Below are 15,751 nucleotides of genomic sequence, written 5' to 3' on the forward strand. Positions count from 1 at the left end.
ATGGCGGTTCGTCGCCCACGCAAAAGAGCAGACAACGGAAAAAAAGTGTGGTTTAAATCTTCTAAAAGAAGTAAGGCAGAAAAAAAATACGTTTAGCTGCAGCTGGAATGACCAAGCAGGGGACGTGGGCTGAAAGAAGCCTGTTAACTTGATTGCTGAAGCTGGTGCGCATTGCATGCGGGCATGAATTTGTCGCAAGATTCCAAGCATGGGCTAGCTCAGTTCAATTCAGTCGTTCAGTCGGGTCCGACTCTTCGTGACCCTATGGACCATGTCACGCCACGCTTTCCGGTTTCTCACTATCTTTCTAACATCACATAACTTCATCTGCAGCGCCTCGATGATGCCATCTAACCATCGCGTTCGCTGCCTACCCCTTCTCCGGTGGCCCTCAACCTTTCCCAACATCAAATCTTTCTCCAGCGACTCCTCTCTTCTCATCAGATGGCCAAATTAGCTGAGCTTTATCTTTAGAATTTGACCCTCCAATCAGCAGTCAGGGTTTATGGTCGACAATATCGACTGATTTGATCTTCTGGGCTAGCTACGCCTCTCTTAACTATCTTTGACTGCGCGGCATCATGTGAAAGCAGCTCTTTCTGTGCTCAGGGGACATTTAATGCCATCAGATATGACGCAAGCCAAACTGCTGGCTAAACCATAAAATCAGCAACGAAACATTAGTTGCGAGTTCATGGTAAAATGTAATCTCTTCTCATGCTGTCTAAAAAGGGCTGAAATACTTTCAGAAACTAAATGCAGGTCAACAATATTTGTAAGGTAAACCAATTAAACAATTATCGACATATATCTAAAAGCTTAAGTACTCCGTGGTTACAAGCTCTCGGTTCAGGGAATGGTCAGTAGCAGCAAGGAACACACTACATAGGAACAGGGCGACATATGAGCCCACGCAAATGCATTGTGGCTCAATATAAAATTAACTGTTAAAAGAAATAAACGTAACCTGCAAATAAAATTCAGCAAAGAAGTGGAGTTATCCGCTGGTACACTGGCTGATGGATTTGGTTTGTGAAGTTTAACGTTCCAAAGCGACTGAGGCTATAACAGACGCCATAGCGGAGGTCTTTGGAAATTTTGGCCAGCCGGACTTCCTTAACGCGCACTGACAACACACAACGCACGGGCGCCTTGCTTTTCGCCTCCATCGAAAAGCGTCCGCTGCGGTCGGGATTCAATCCCGCATCCTTGGATACATTAGTCGAGCGCTCTAACCACTGCACCACCACGGCGGGGCGGTATACCGGCTGAGTTTTTCGTGTCGAGTGAAGTGAAAGTGTTTCATCTTAACAGTACACTTACAATTGTCTAGGGGGCAGACCAAAAATCAGATAGAGGCCTGACAAACAGGCTGCCTCCTCGTCGCGCCCATTAAGAAGCACATGGCATCCAGAGCAAAAAACATACATTGAATGCATATACAGAATCATTATATTGTTGAGTTGTATTATCTTATGCAGAACGCCTCTGCGAAACCTTAATACTCCATTCCTCTCAATACATTCCCTGATGGTTAAAACAGTTCACCAGGAGGGACAGAAAAAGGAAATCAACAGAAAACGCGTTTCCAGTGTGAGCACTTTATTCCAAGACCAGAATTCTTTGTGCCGAACGGGTCTTCAACCACCTCCGCCGATGTCCTTTCTTTTCGTTCTCGTTTCAATGTTGAGGCCTTTTTTTCGTTAACAGACTCTCGGTGTCGTGACGAAGGCGTGATATTTCTTTCACCAACATACACGGAATGTGCTTATCGTACAAATGGCATAGATGGGCACGTGATTGTCATCGTCGACGTTTTTCTAGATGGCCGCAGGACTCGTATTGTCAACGAGTACGCGCCAGTCACGCGCAGTTTGACAAACGAGTTCTTTCGGTCCATCACGACATACTTCCTCGATAACGTGCCCCACTTTCTGCTCGGGGATTTCAATTGTGTTCTAGACACAATGCGCGACATCAGGGGGCCTGGTCACGGCGCCTCTAATTACCACACGAAGGAACTCGGAAAGCTAGTACGATCATTATGCTTAGAGGACGCGTGGGTCACTCTTCACAGAGACCATTTCGAGGCAACACGAATCAGGGGTCAGAGCGCGAGCCGAAAAGATCGAGTTTACATCCCCTGTGCCATGACACCTGACTTGCTACAGTGTTTAAACTAAGTGATCACTTCCTGTTATGGTTATTCTGCGGGCAGCCCCGGGCTGCGTATTTGGGTTTGCTCGGTACGGTGGCTCCGCAAGGGACAAAACGACAGAAGAGACGAAGAGAACGGGCTGTTCCGACTAGCATCTACCGCCCCCAGGAGCAAAGCAGCCTAGCGATTAGCGGCGCATGCTTTTTCAGTGGGCGTCTCGTTGGACGCAGCACTAGCTTGAGAGAGCCTATAATACAATTACTAATACTACTAATACTACTACTACTACTACTACAACTACTACTACTACTATTACTACTACTACTACTAAATAATAATAATACACAGTATTATTTTCTGCTAATTATTATTATTAATATTATTATTATCATTAGTAGCAGTAGTAGTATAGAGGAAGATTCGTTTCACGAAGTTGGCACTAAATTGTCTAGTTAACGGCCGAATGAACTGGCTAAATATTATCTTCACAGTTTTAATTAATAATAATAATAATGATTGGTTCACAGGAAGGGAAAGGCGCAGTATTTGTCACACTTGTGTCTGTGGACACGAAGGGATGAAGGTGTCCACAGACACGAGTGTGACAGATACTGCGCCTTTCCCTTCCTGTGAACCAATTAATATTACTATCGTTAATAATTAAAACTGGGAAGATATTTAGCCAGTTAATTTGGCCGTTACCTACAGACAATTCAGGGCCAACTTAGTGAAACGAGTCTTCATCTATACTACTACTACTACTACTACTACTACTACTACTACTACTACTACTACTTCTACTACTACTAATAATAATAATAATAGTAGTAGTAGTAGTAGTAGTAGTAGTAGTAGTAGTAGTAGTAGTAGTAGTAGTAGTAGTAGTAGTAGTAGTAGTAGTAACAGTAGTAGCAGTAGTATAGGCTTTCTCAAGCTAGTGCCGCGTCCAACATGACGCCCATTGAAAAAGCATGCGCCGCTAATCGCTAGGCTGCTCGGCTCCTGGGGGCGGTAGATGCTAGTCTGAACAGCCCGCTTTCTTCGTCTCTTCTGTCGTTTTGTCTCTTGCGGAGCCACCGTACCGAGCAAACCCAAATACGCCCCCGGCGTGTGCAAACAGCCTCGTGATGTGGCGCATGGATGCAGCGGTACTCCACGATGAAGAGTGCACAACGCCGAGAGTTGTGCTTGTCTGTGGCCGCAGTTAGTGACATAACACCTGCTACCTGGGACGCGCTGAAAACACGCTGGCGCGATGTTCTTCTGTGTGCGCAGAAGGCGCGGCGTGTCCGCATTTACAACCATGGTGCGCATCGTACCTGGCGGTGGTACGCTTACGTTCGCGATGCGCGAATATCTCGAGACGCTGCGCGAGCGTTATCACCGCATCCTCGAGGACAGTTCACGCGCATCACTCTCCGCGGGTCCATCCAACGTGCCGCTTGAGGATGCCGCGGACCTCGGACACGCTCGAGCCGTTGGCCAGAGCAGTAACAGGCGCACTCGCGTGGAGAGCGCCACGCTTGCGGACGGTACGACGTCTTCGGAACCCGCGGACATCCGCAGCTCGTGTACCGAGAATTTTGCGGCCCTCTTTTCGTCGCAAGGCCTCGACCAGGAGGATCGTTTTCAAGACGCTGTCGGTTCCTTCTGTGGGCCTCTTCCTCAACTTCCAGAAGACGCATGTTCGGCACTTAAGGAGCCGGCAACTTTGGGGGAGGTGCGTTTACCCTTAGGCGCCATGAACCGTCGACCGCTCTCGGTCCTGACGGGCTATTAGCCGGTTTTTATTCCACTTTCTTTGGCATCCTCGGTCCTTCTTTACTTCGGTTTGTAAATTTTTTTCTAAAGAGCAGAGCCAAGCCACCTTCGTTCAGTGTCGGCCATATTGTTCTAATTCAGAAAGAGGGCATGACACCATCGAGTCCCTCATCGTGGCGACTGATTACCCTCCTCAACACCGACTATAAACTTGTAGCCACATTGCTCGTCCGTAAGGTGCGAGTCTACCTGCAGGATTTGGTTAGCGCATACCAATGTTGCGGGGTACCTGGACGATGCTGTTCGCTTCGCTGACACTGACGAGAGACGTCTTTGAATACGCCTGTAACGTGGTTACTTGTTCGCCGTGCTCCGCTCATTTGGTATTCCTGACCAATTAGTCCAGCTCCTACGCGGCCTCTTCATAGACCTTAGCAGTGAACTAGTACTAAATGGCCAAAGTACCGGCAGCTTTCCGATTAAGCGGGGACTGCGTCAAGGGTGCCCGCTCTCGTCGGTACTCTTCATACTTTCGCTCGACTCGCTGCAGCGTATATCACTCTTCGTGCGTGACAATGACAGTTTCATTGTATTTTTTAACATCTTTTCGGAATACGCAGCTTTATGCGGAGCGCAGCTCAACACGAAGAAAAGTAAAGCACTCCGCTTCGGTCAGATCAGGGGCCCTTTAGCCGCTGACGTACCGTTTGTGGACGCAGTGCGTGTACTTGGCTTGCTGTTACAGCCAAGCGGGGTTTCTCCCCGTACCTGAGACGTAGTTCTCTTGCAAGCAATGCACGCTCTTTCTGACGCAGAGAGAGAGAGAGAGACACTTTAATGAAGAACAGAGATTTTAGCCAGCGTTTAAATTTCGCTGACTTGCTACTCTGTATAGGAAGGGGAATTCGGGTAGGTAAAGGTGGAAAATCGTGAGGAGATTAAACGAAATGAAGGGGGAGATAAAATGCGGCCATTAAGTGTGTTCTAAGGTGCATCGTGGAGTAATGGTATGAAATGAAATTATGAAATGCATGGTCCGATACATGTGCTTATAGAGTTCACAGCGTGAAAAAGGCCGAAGGGTAACATTCAAGGTGAACTAAAAGTTTGTCGAAAATTCCAATGTCTTTTTAATACGTAAATAAAAAGTTCATTGCGAGTCTTTGTTGCCTAGGGCAGGCTAAGGGACCTAAAACAATGCCCATTGTTAAAGGCACTCAGAAGAGGTTTTCCATGTTATGTTCGTAGTATGCGCGCTCGTCAGCGTACGCAGGACACTCAAGTAGGATATGTTGCACAGTTTCAACCTCACCACAGTTGTCACAAAGCGGAATGTTCATTTGACCAAAACGGTATCGCAAGCTATTTGTATATGCACAGTATAGGCGGAGTCTTCTGACGCAGCGCGTTTCAACCTCACGCTCAATGCTAAAGTCAGTGTCGTCAAGACACGAGCATGCGCTTTCACCTTTTATGTGGCGCATGTCGCGACAATCCCGCACCGTGTGGCGAACAGACTCGCGTTTCTTGTGGGGATTTTGTTTGGAATGGCAGGACAGCGCTAGCCGCCCGTCACATCCTACACCTTCCTAGAAGCAGGGGAGGCGTTGGCCTGCCGTGCATCACAACAGTGGCTCGAGTACTCACGTTAAGGCTTGTGGAGAGGCTATTGGCTGACGAATCTTACCCTGGCCTCTCGCTCATCCTGTACTGGATGAGTACGGCGTGTCTTGTGCTTACACCCGAACATTATCTCGGTCCACAGGCGGACAGACCTCTGCCGTTTTACCGCGAGGTTGCCGAGACAAAGTCGACTCTTGATGTAGACCTGTGAGATGTTAGTGTAGGCGACCTACCAGCCATACGCATAAGCGAACTAGTTGCCTTTCGCAGGCTTTCAGTTGATGAGCAACGAGAGACCGCTATCCCCAAATTGCGAGCGTGGGCAGCTTGTTGGATGCCAAATGAAGTGCGAGATTTTGACTGGCTTAGACGCTGGGGCGTCCTTCCCACGAGACAGAGCCTTGCCAGATAAGGTATTCTACCCAATGACCATTGTGCCAACTGCGGTGCTCCTGAGAGCCTTTCGCATTTTTTTTTCGCATGTGTAGTAGCGAAAACAATGTGGCGGCTCGCAGATAGGATGTTTAACGCCCGCATGAACCCCGGTGTCAGGCGCCGGCGCTACCCTTCTGAACGCCTTGTGTTCACTGTGGTTCTGTTTGTGTTGTGGCGTCACAGGTGCCTCGCTGAGGCGCGCCGAACTCCCGCCCGAGCAATTTACCCATCCTTGCAGAGGCTGCGCCTCGTCATCTGGATGTATCTGTCTGGACAGTTAGAAATGGACGGCGAGACGCGGTGTCTTCGGCGCTGGCACACGCGCTTCTATGCTGTACGGGGGAGCAGACTTGAGATGCCTGTCGTCCATTATTAGAACCCCCCCCCCCATTATTAGAACCCCCCCCCCTTCTATAGTATTCACCCCTCTCTGGGGAATCATCTTTTCAATTTATGTACCATAGAGTGTTTTGTGTAGTACTTTGGAATGTGAGTAATATGCGTTTTGTATGTATGTATGTATGTATGTATGTATGTATGTATGTATGTATGTATGTATGTATGTATGTATGTATGTATGTATGTATGTATGTATGTATGTATGTATGTATGTATGTATGTATGTATGTACCCAATAACTTCTCTTTGCATGTATAGAATTAAACGGTTTTACAGACGCTCGCTAAATAAAAACTGATAAGAACTCTTCTTATCAACAATTGTTACAAACGGTACAGAATCATTCCGAGTTTTCGCAGAGACAAAATCAGCAGTACTTTCTTTTCACAATCAATTATAACTATCAAGCCTTGACAATTGAAGTCACCTGCATACTGAAGCAGCCATTTTATTTATTCTTGTGTTACTGAGGTTTATGTGTACGAAGTTCTCATTAATGGCTTGGCTTACTTTCTCGTTCACATCTTCTTGTAAGACGACGAACCAGCCTGTATCAATGGATGATTGTTTTTCGAGAGTGAAGAAGCCGAGATATCTGCTCGGGTCATTTTTGGTGTCCTTTGCTGGAAGTCTGTTTCCTCGGATTCGTTAGAGACTTTACGCCTTCCTGGAGACCTTTCCCGATCCTTTTGGACAACTTTGTTGGACATGCGCCAGTTAGGGGCTAGTAGGGAGTGAGCACAATACCGAGAGCTCGAACCTATGGCCCCTTGCTAAGTAAGCATGAAACTACTTCTGGTAACGCTGTATCGCCTCTACTACAAAGTCTTTTGACATAATCGTGTCACTACTCGTTCTGGTAGAGCTGAGGACTCGCTGGAACATTTGTAAAATATGCAACGTGCGTCTTTTACGAAATATCTGCGTGAACGAACACGCAAGGGAAGCATGCTTGGACAATGCGGACAACAGTATGATCGAACTTTTCCGCTCATTGCTTTGCCTCTACTGGTTGTGAGCCACCACTCACGAGCCCCAAGCTTCTAAGAAGGAGCAAAGGCAATGCAGACCTTGAGCTTTTAAAAGCCTATCTACACCAACAAAAAAGGCGAAGACTAACAGTGCGGAAAAGAACTGCCTGCGCGGCTTCTGTTTACATATCCGAAATGTTTTCTGCCTAAATGAACGTTTTCCGCAAATATCAGCTTAAATTATGTTCCCTAATGACGCTGGGCTCCGATGTTCTAATTATGGTTTCAATATTTTGGCCCCGCCTAAACTGGCAGTGCCTCACAAAAATTCACCGATTAGCTCATCGTCCCTCCCCACGGTAATCTTTAGTAAAAGGCGAAAGATTATTTCGTATGTTCAGGAGGGACCAGGGCGTTCGATGCCCTCCCGACGGCAATGTCCGACGACGTCCTTCAAACGGGACTCCTATCTAGGACCGCTTGCGCTGTCCACTCAAGACAAAATCGTCTGCCTGAAAAATGGACGGAAGGCATAGGGCGCCCCGTAATGCGAAGACCGTGTTAACAGCAAGCGATTTGTTAACTTATTCAAGAACACTCTATATGCATAAGGCAGCGGCGCGAAATTAACTGCCACAGAACGTTGCTTTGCTCTCGAAAACCGCCGCGGCAGCGCTCTGCGGCGGAGAAGTTGATAGCGCGAGGTGCTCTCTTAATCGCGTGGCTAGAACTTATCGAGAGTCAAACCCAGCCCGATAGCTGAACGAGTTGCAAGCACGATAGCGCGATAGCGCGATAGCACGACACTGACCCAGAACTCGCGTGAATCTATGTCAGCTCTGTATTGCAGGACAACACGTTGCGGTGCGACAAGCACGTTGAGCCAAGTTTCAAAGACTTCTACTGCAAAATGAGGGCAGAAATAACTCTTAATGTTAAGCAGAAGGGTGCGATGAAGAGCACTGAACTAAATTTCTTGTTATTTCTTTGAACTGAATCTCTTATTTTAAGCACAATCGCTCCTACATATTTCTCAGTTTAAACAGAAACAAATGATATGAGCAGTGTGGCCAATGTGGAATTCCGCCACTTTTTTGCAATACAGAACGCTTTAAATTAGGAGTCGAAAAGCGCCAGTGAAGTGTAAAAAGGACACAAATGAAAACCACTCACGCTTGCTATAGCGGTGTCCTCAGACTTCTAGCAGGTAATTATTTATAAGGTTTAAGGCGGTAGAATTTACCTCTACAAAGCACGACATTTGGGCAAGATTTTGTATATAAATATTCTATATGCGCAGGAATCGCCCCTTTATGGCGATTCCATCGAATATAAATTCGAATATAAATATTCGAATTGTGTATGTGGATTTTAGACCCGATATGGCCTGAACCCACTCGAAACGGTCAGTGAAGGTGTTTGGCACCTGTTTGCAACAATTTTATTTTCGGCTCGCTGTTCGATTCGAAGCTTTCAAGGACTAGCGTTTCTGACGGGCTAAGCCTAATCGACGCCCTCAGGGCCCACCACGACCACGGCTGCTCCCGGGCCACAGCCGGGCGGCGCTGCCGCCACAGCGCATCCGGAAGATGTGACCTTCAAAATTTTACGCCCGGCGACCTTAACTCCGTGCCAACCACCGACTACGACCCCACAGTCAAGCCAAGTTACAAGGCGTTCCGATTATCCGCCATTACCGGCGGGTCACGAGCAGATGGATGCTGCGCCATACTACGTATCCAGCCAAACCCTGACTCCGACACCACAAACGCCACAGGTTACACCGACTACAACCCCACAGTCAAGCCAAGTTACGAGAAGTTGTGATTACCCGCTCTTACCGGTGGGGCATGAACAGATGGACGCGGCGCCGTACTTCGCATCCAGCCGAACGCTGCCTCCGACGCCACAAACGCCACAAGCTACAGGGAGCGTTGATTACCCGCTATTGTCGACGGTGCACGAGGAAATGGATGCCGCAGCTCTGACTGTCTCTGCAAGCCCTCCTGCTCAGGTTAAGACAACTACAGGATGCAGCATGACTTCAACCTATCGCAAGCGTCAAGTGTCCCCGCAACGTCTGCACACAGAACGGGTGAGTCGTCCTCATTTCACTGTTCTGATCAGGCCACTTAACAAAGTGCATGTCACAAACATCCCGAAACAGGCTATTACCAACGCAATAGAGCAAAGCGCTCAGTCTCAGTGTTTTTCGGATATGGCCATTCTCCGCTTTGATTCTGCTGCTAACTGCATCCGCATAACTGTCAGGGACGCTGAGCATTTCAAGAAGCTGTGTAGTACATTGACCCGTTTAATCGCGCGAACGCGGGATTCTGTCCAAGCGTTCGATGTGGACACGTCCCCACTGAAGCAGCCTGCGGTTGGCAGCACGCGAGGTGTGATCAGAATTAGAGAAGGCCTCACGATGGACTATATCATGGCACATCTGCGCTGCGAGACAGCTGAAATCACAGACATACGCATGCTCGGCAAGGCAAATTTGCTACTTCTGACCTTCGCATCAGACGCATTACCTTCTCGGCTAGTATTCGACTACGAGATTACACGAATCCGTGAATACCGCCCGCGCCCAGTCGCATGTTATAACTGTCACCGCATCGGCCATGTAGCCAAATACTGGTCGTTTCCCGCCGTTTGTCGGGATTGCGGTAAGAACCCGCACCCTGAGGACCCCGGCTGCAAGCAGTTTCCTCATTGCGTAGCCTGCGGCGCTTCCACGCATATCGCCCTGAGTGCCCAGTGCCCGGCTCGAGCTTATGCAAAGCCTGTCGACAAATCGGCACCTAAGGAGTCGGATGATCCGAATACGCATCAGGTGACATCCTCACATACTGTCTCCAAACATGTATCATATGCTGAAAAGACCTCTTCTCCAGGTTTAGCCGAGGTCATTGAGAGCCTCAGAGCAGAAATATCTGAACTACGCCAGGAAAATCAGCGTCTCCGGGAGATGATAACTAAGGACAAGATAACAATGGACACCCGAACTCGTTCCCAGACTCCGCAACGCAGCCGCTCACAGAAGGGCCGCAAAAGCCGTTCGCCTACCCGCCGGCCGCAACCGGTCACAGCGTCTGATTCCGCCTATACCCACATGCTCGGGCTAATCCGACAGGAACGCGCCCAAGAGACACAGAAGCTGGAAGAAACTCTGCGAAAGGAAGTTAATGCAACTCTTACTGCTGCCCTCACTTCCATGCAGAGCCATCTGCAGACTATGTTTGAGGAGTTCCAACTTACCACACTCACAGACGATAGTAAGCGTCGTAAATCTGTGTCCCTTTCATGATTACTATGGCTAATGGGATTCAATGGAACTGCAGAAGCTTCAATCAGAACGGTCCTACCCTTCGTACAATTGTGCCTCAGCGCCGTCCTCTTTTCATACTTCTTCAAGAAACGCGCGGTCCTTGTAAAATTCCTGGTTACTGCACTTACCAGACACCTACTATCCAACATAAAAACGGCCGTTCAGAGGGACAGGCGGCCGTCTTAATCCGAAACGATTGTCCTTCCACTCTGCTCTCGCTTCAATCCCTTTGCTCTTCCACTCGTGAGATTGTTGCAGTAAAAATCTTCCCCCGTGGCCAAAAACCTTTCGTCGTAGCATCGGCCTATTTCCGGCCAGGCAACGTCATGGCAGAACCCTGTACCTGGCTCCCTGACCTTGAAAACGCAGCACACCCTTATCCTATTCTTATTGGCGGAGATTTCAACGCACATCACGTAGCCTGGAGCTCATCTCAGCCTAACCAACGTGGTAAACACCTATATGACGCCCTTGATCAAACTCTTCTTACCCTGTGCAACGAACCTAACGTGCCGACCCGTATCGGTCTCCATCCCTCTCAAGCAGACACTACACTGGACCTTACATTCTCATCACCGCGTCTTCTTCGGCGCTGGGAAGTCCTTTCTAATTCTTGGGGTAGTGATCACTTGTCCATCTTGCTCACTCTCAATCGGAAATGTCTTCGCGTTCGGACAACACGTTCGTTTTCAACTGGGACAAGTTTAGTGCTAATACTACGACCCCTTCTCGGATATTGACTCCTTCCTGTCTGTACTCCGAGATGCCCGCACTCAAGCTCTCGAATATATCCCCTGTGACGATTCCACAGTTGGCATGGATGCTCACCTGGCTAACCTTTGGCGTCGCGCAGATCACCTCACGCAACGTTTTCGGACACGCGGAAAACGTCACAGAGATCTCGTGCTTCTTCGACGACAATTCAAGCTTATCCGGGCATACCAGCTTCACCTGCAAAGTGAGGCTTGGCACTCTACATGCGACCGTCTTGGACAAGTACCGGGCCTATCACAACTTTGGCGCATCTTTCGTGGCCTAAATGGCAAGGCACGCGGGGCACCACCTCTCGCCGATCTCCTTCTCAATGGCAACCCGGCTGATGTTGAAGATGAAGTTATACGCACCTTTTTCCCACACGCCAGCCTAACGCCTCCACCAGCAGTTTCCATTTTCCCAGTCGGAAACCCTGATCCAGACCTGGATCGCCCATTCTCAAAGGGAGAACTGCAAGCAGCCCTCGGAAGAGGCCGAGCTCGCGCCACACCCGGGCATGACCGAGTTAGTTGGCAGGAGCTGCGCAATCTCGACTCGGCAGCCCAGGATGCCCTTCTCGACATCATTAATTCTTACTGGGAGACCGGAACGGTACCGGATAACCTCAAGCTTTCTCTTATTCTTCCTATCCCTAAACCTGGCAAAAACCCTCGACTTCCTAGTAATTTGCGTCCAATTGCACTGACTTCACATCTCTGTAAACTCATCGAGCGCCTGCTGCATACCCGGATTAGTCACTACATTGAATACGTCAGTCCTGGATTTCATCCAGCTCAAGCCGGCTTCCGCCCTAACCTTGGAACGCATGACTGCCTTTGGCTTTGGCGAAGAGTTCTGAATAGAGCTCATCGTAAAACGCTACCTGACTATCTCCTGGCTGTCGATATACACAAAGCTTTTGACAATGTTCGCTATGAGGTTATCCTGGAGGAACTCGCCAAACGCTTTCCTAGTAATCGTGCCCAAATCTGGATCCGCAATTTTTTGACATCTAGACCCATTCAGCTACATGGCAAAGCTCCGGGATGGGTGCCCAAAACCTATTACTTTATAGGGGTGTACCTCAGGGCTCCATTCTCGGACCCATGTTGTTCAACTTGGCCATGACACGCGTCGCCGAGAATCTGGAAATTAGCACAAGTGCAAGATTCGCTATATATGCCGATGATATTACCGTCTGGACTGAGGCAGCGGATTACGTAGACAAATATTCTATGGAGCCTGAACTTCAGGCGGCCCTTCTTTGTCTTGAAGATACACTAACCAAAATTGGCCTCGAACTCGCACCACATAAAACAGAATTGATTAGTATCGACGGAAAACATAAAACCAACCCCAGTATGCAGATCCATCTTCACATCGGAGGCAACACCATCACCTCCTGAAATGGGCAAATCCGCATTCTTGGCCTGCCCATATCAAGCTGCAACAGCCCCCAGAAATGGGTTCATCAGTTACAACGCCTTTGGCCAGCACTGCTACATACTATTCGTCGCCTGTCCAACCGGCACGGCGGTGCGCGGCAGCATGCCTGCCGTGCGATGGCCAGAGCAGCGGCGGTCGGAAAAATCCTCTATGGCACACCGGTCCTCCAACTGTCGAAGACTGACTTCGCTAAGGTCGAACGCCTTCATCGCGCAACACTACGCACTATTACCGGTCTACCTAAGCACACTCCTATAGCCGAACTTGAGCGTTTGGCCGCTCTTCCACCGCTCACTACCATCGTTACCGAGTCACAGACGCGTCATCGAATACGTCTAGAGAACACTGCCCAGGGGCGTCGCCTGCTGGCCTGGGATGAACAGCGTAACGACAAAACACCAGCCCTGTATGCATCACTTCCCCCTTGGGAGATGCCAGTAGTCACACGCGTCCATCGCCGACCTATAAACCGCGATTTTGTCATTCCCCGGGAGCTCCTAGCTGCCCATCACCGACAAGAGCGAATCCCCGATACGACTGACATATACACCGACGCATCGATTACAAGCGAATTCGCATCTATGGCCTGGCTATGCGATGACAACCCTTCCCTTTCAGGCGCTTATGCCTGCCATCTACCTCAGGGTACCCCTCTTCACGCTGAACTCCTCGCGATTTGGGGAGCCTTGTCAGGAGTGCCTTGCACCGGAACTGGGTCACTACGTATTCTTACTGATTCCTTTGAAGCTTACAAGGAAATCGCTACTCCGGGTTCACAAGATGCAACAGCTACGGCTATACAGCGCCACCTTAAACGCCACCAACTCGCGACCAGAACTGTCGCTATTCACTGGACCCCAGGTCACTCGGACGAATCAGGGGGCAATGCGGCGGCACACGCTGCGGCTGCCTTGGCAGGTGGGATGTCCACATTTACTTCCCCACCCCCCTTGCTTCATCCTTATTCGACCTTGGGCGGGCAACTCACCCCATCTCTTGCCCTTATGCACTTTACTCGGACCAGTCTTCGTAGCCTCAGTCAGCATCGCATGCAGGTTGCCACACCAGACCCACCTTTTACGAGAAGAACCCACCTCACCCGAAGTCAAGAAGTATTTTTGAATAAGCTCATCGCCCATGCGGCTTACACGCCACGTATTATGGCCCGCTGGCGTCAGTATAAGGAGAAAATGATTACGTGCCCCCACTGTACGACTCTAACCTGCGGTGGCATATCTCATTTACTTTGGGAATGCCCTGCTTTTTCTACTGGACGCCCCGAGATCGAACCCTACCGCCTGAACTACCGTTCCCCTCTAGAAACTGATGCTAACACACAGATGATATTTGCCAAGTATGGCTCGCTTAGTGGCCTGGTTAGAGCAATGTGATTCGAGTGACGACCTAAACAATGAAGATTATGTCTACTCCCCTTTATCCCCATCCATGGCCATGAGACTTCCCATTCAATAAAGGACATTCAATCAATCAATTTGTGGCGCTAGAAAATAAAAAGGGTTTATCTTGATTTAAACCAAATAACGCGTGTTAAAGCTTTGTGGAGAAAGGCTTGCATGGTGTTGCTTGGCGAATTAGCACTGAGGGGCATGGTGGCAAGGTGATAATAGGCTTCAGTAAGAAAAATTAAAATTGGTTTACGAGAGAAGAAAGGCTAACTACCTGCCACACGCAAATCTGTAGACACGTGAACCAAGACCTAAAAAACCAAACCAAACCTAAGTAAACTGGTTTGGTTTGTTTTCTAGGATTGAACATCCCAAATCGACTCAGGCTAGGCGAATTCATAGTGAAGGACTCCGGAAATTTCGACCACCTGGACTTCTTTAACGTGCACTGACATCGCACAGCACTCGGATGCCGCTCCGTGTCGACTTCCTAAAAACGCAGCCACCCGCGGTCGGGATATAACTCGGACACTTCGGTACAGTAGTCGGACCTCTTAACTACTGTACCAATATGACGAAGGGTATGTAAACTATGCGTTGGTTTATAGGAAATGAAAGGCGCATTCTTTGTCACACATCTCAGTAGTTTGGAAGGAATAGAACTTCTTGGCGAGTTGCGCACGCAAAGAAGGTACAGGAAGATAACGAATAGCAGCCAAAGAGCGCAAATTATCAACTGGTTATATTCATATCGATGAAGCTTATATAGGTGTGCACACGTGCTTAATAGTGGGAAAAGAGGAGAGGAACGAGCCAAATGAAGCCGCACAGAAGCCGCACAGGAAGTTCTTTTCCGCGTTGTTGCAGCATCACGGAAGTATCACTGATGGAGTCCTCGCCTTTTTCCTTTATGTAATACGCTTCTAGAAGCCCACGGGCTACTTTATCTTTCTGTGCTTCTGGGTCCCTACACTCGACAAAGTGCCATTTTGTTCAAATTGTGACGTACTCTTGACGTGTGCAGCAGGGTGGTGTCACATTACGTAAGCACACAATCGGATTACGGATTCTCAGAAAAAAAAAGAAAAAGGAATAGAAAACAGCGCTACCATCTGATACTAAATATTTGCCCTAAGCATGGAAATCAATGATGCCCCAGAAACCGAGACGCTGCGGTGCATACCGCTATGCGGACGCCTCGAGCTGCAGTGAGAGCGAGTGAACGATGCACGGCGTTGAGTCTCGGTGTGCCATTATTCACGACATTCACGACGGTGGTGGTAAAAATATTTTAATGAAAATGATTAGGAGGTTGTAGCGGCGGTTGGAGTCCTCAGTCCGGAACCCCATTGGCGTAGGCTGCTGTCCGCGCTCTTCCGATGAGTTCTTTTTGAACCCTTGCGTCCGAGCTGGTCAGAGCTGCCTCCCACCCCTCCTGCGTTGGCTGGTTATTAATAGTGACAGT

General features: G+C 48.9%; 1 non-coding gene across 1 annotated transcript; it reads right to left on the reverse strand.

The window, feature by feature from the left end:
* Window positions 1-7,643: 7,643 nt before the first annotated feature.
* On the reverse strand, window positions 7,644-7,763 carry LOC146195772 (U5 spliceosomal RNA). Its single transcript, XR_014706245.1, has one exon. It is a non-coding gene; the product is annotated as a U5 spliceosomal RNA (small nuclear RNA).
* Window positions 7,764-15,751: the final 7,988 nt, after the last annotated feature.

Source organism: Amblyomma maculatum, chromosome 3, assembly GCF_055883805.1.
Source record: "Amblyomma maculatum isolate TAMU_Amacu chromosome 3, ASM5588380v1, whole genome shotgun sequence".
NCBI classification, from domain to species: Eukaryota; Metazoa; Arthropoda; class Arachnida; order Ixodida; family Ixodidae; genus Amblyomma; species Amblyomma maculatum.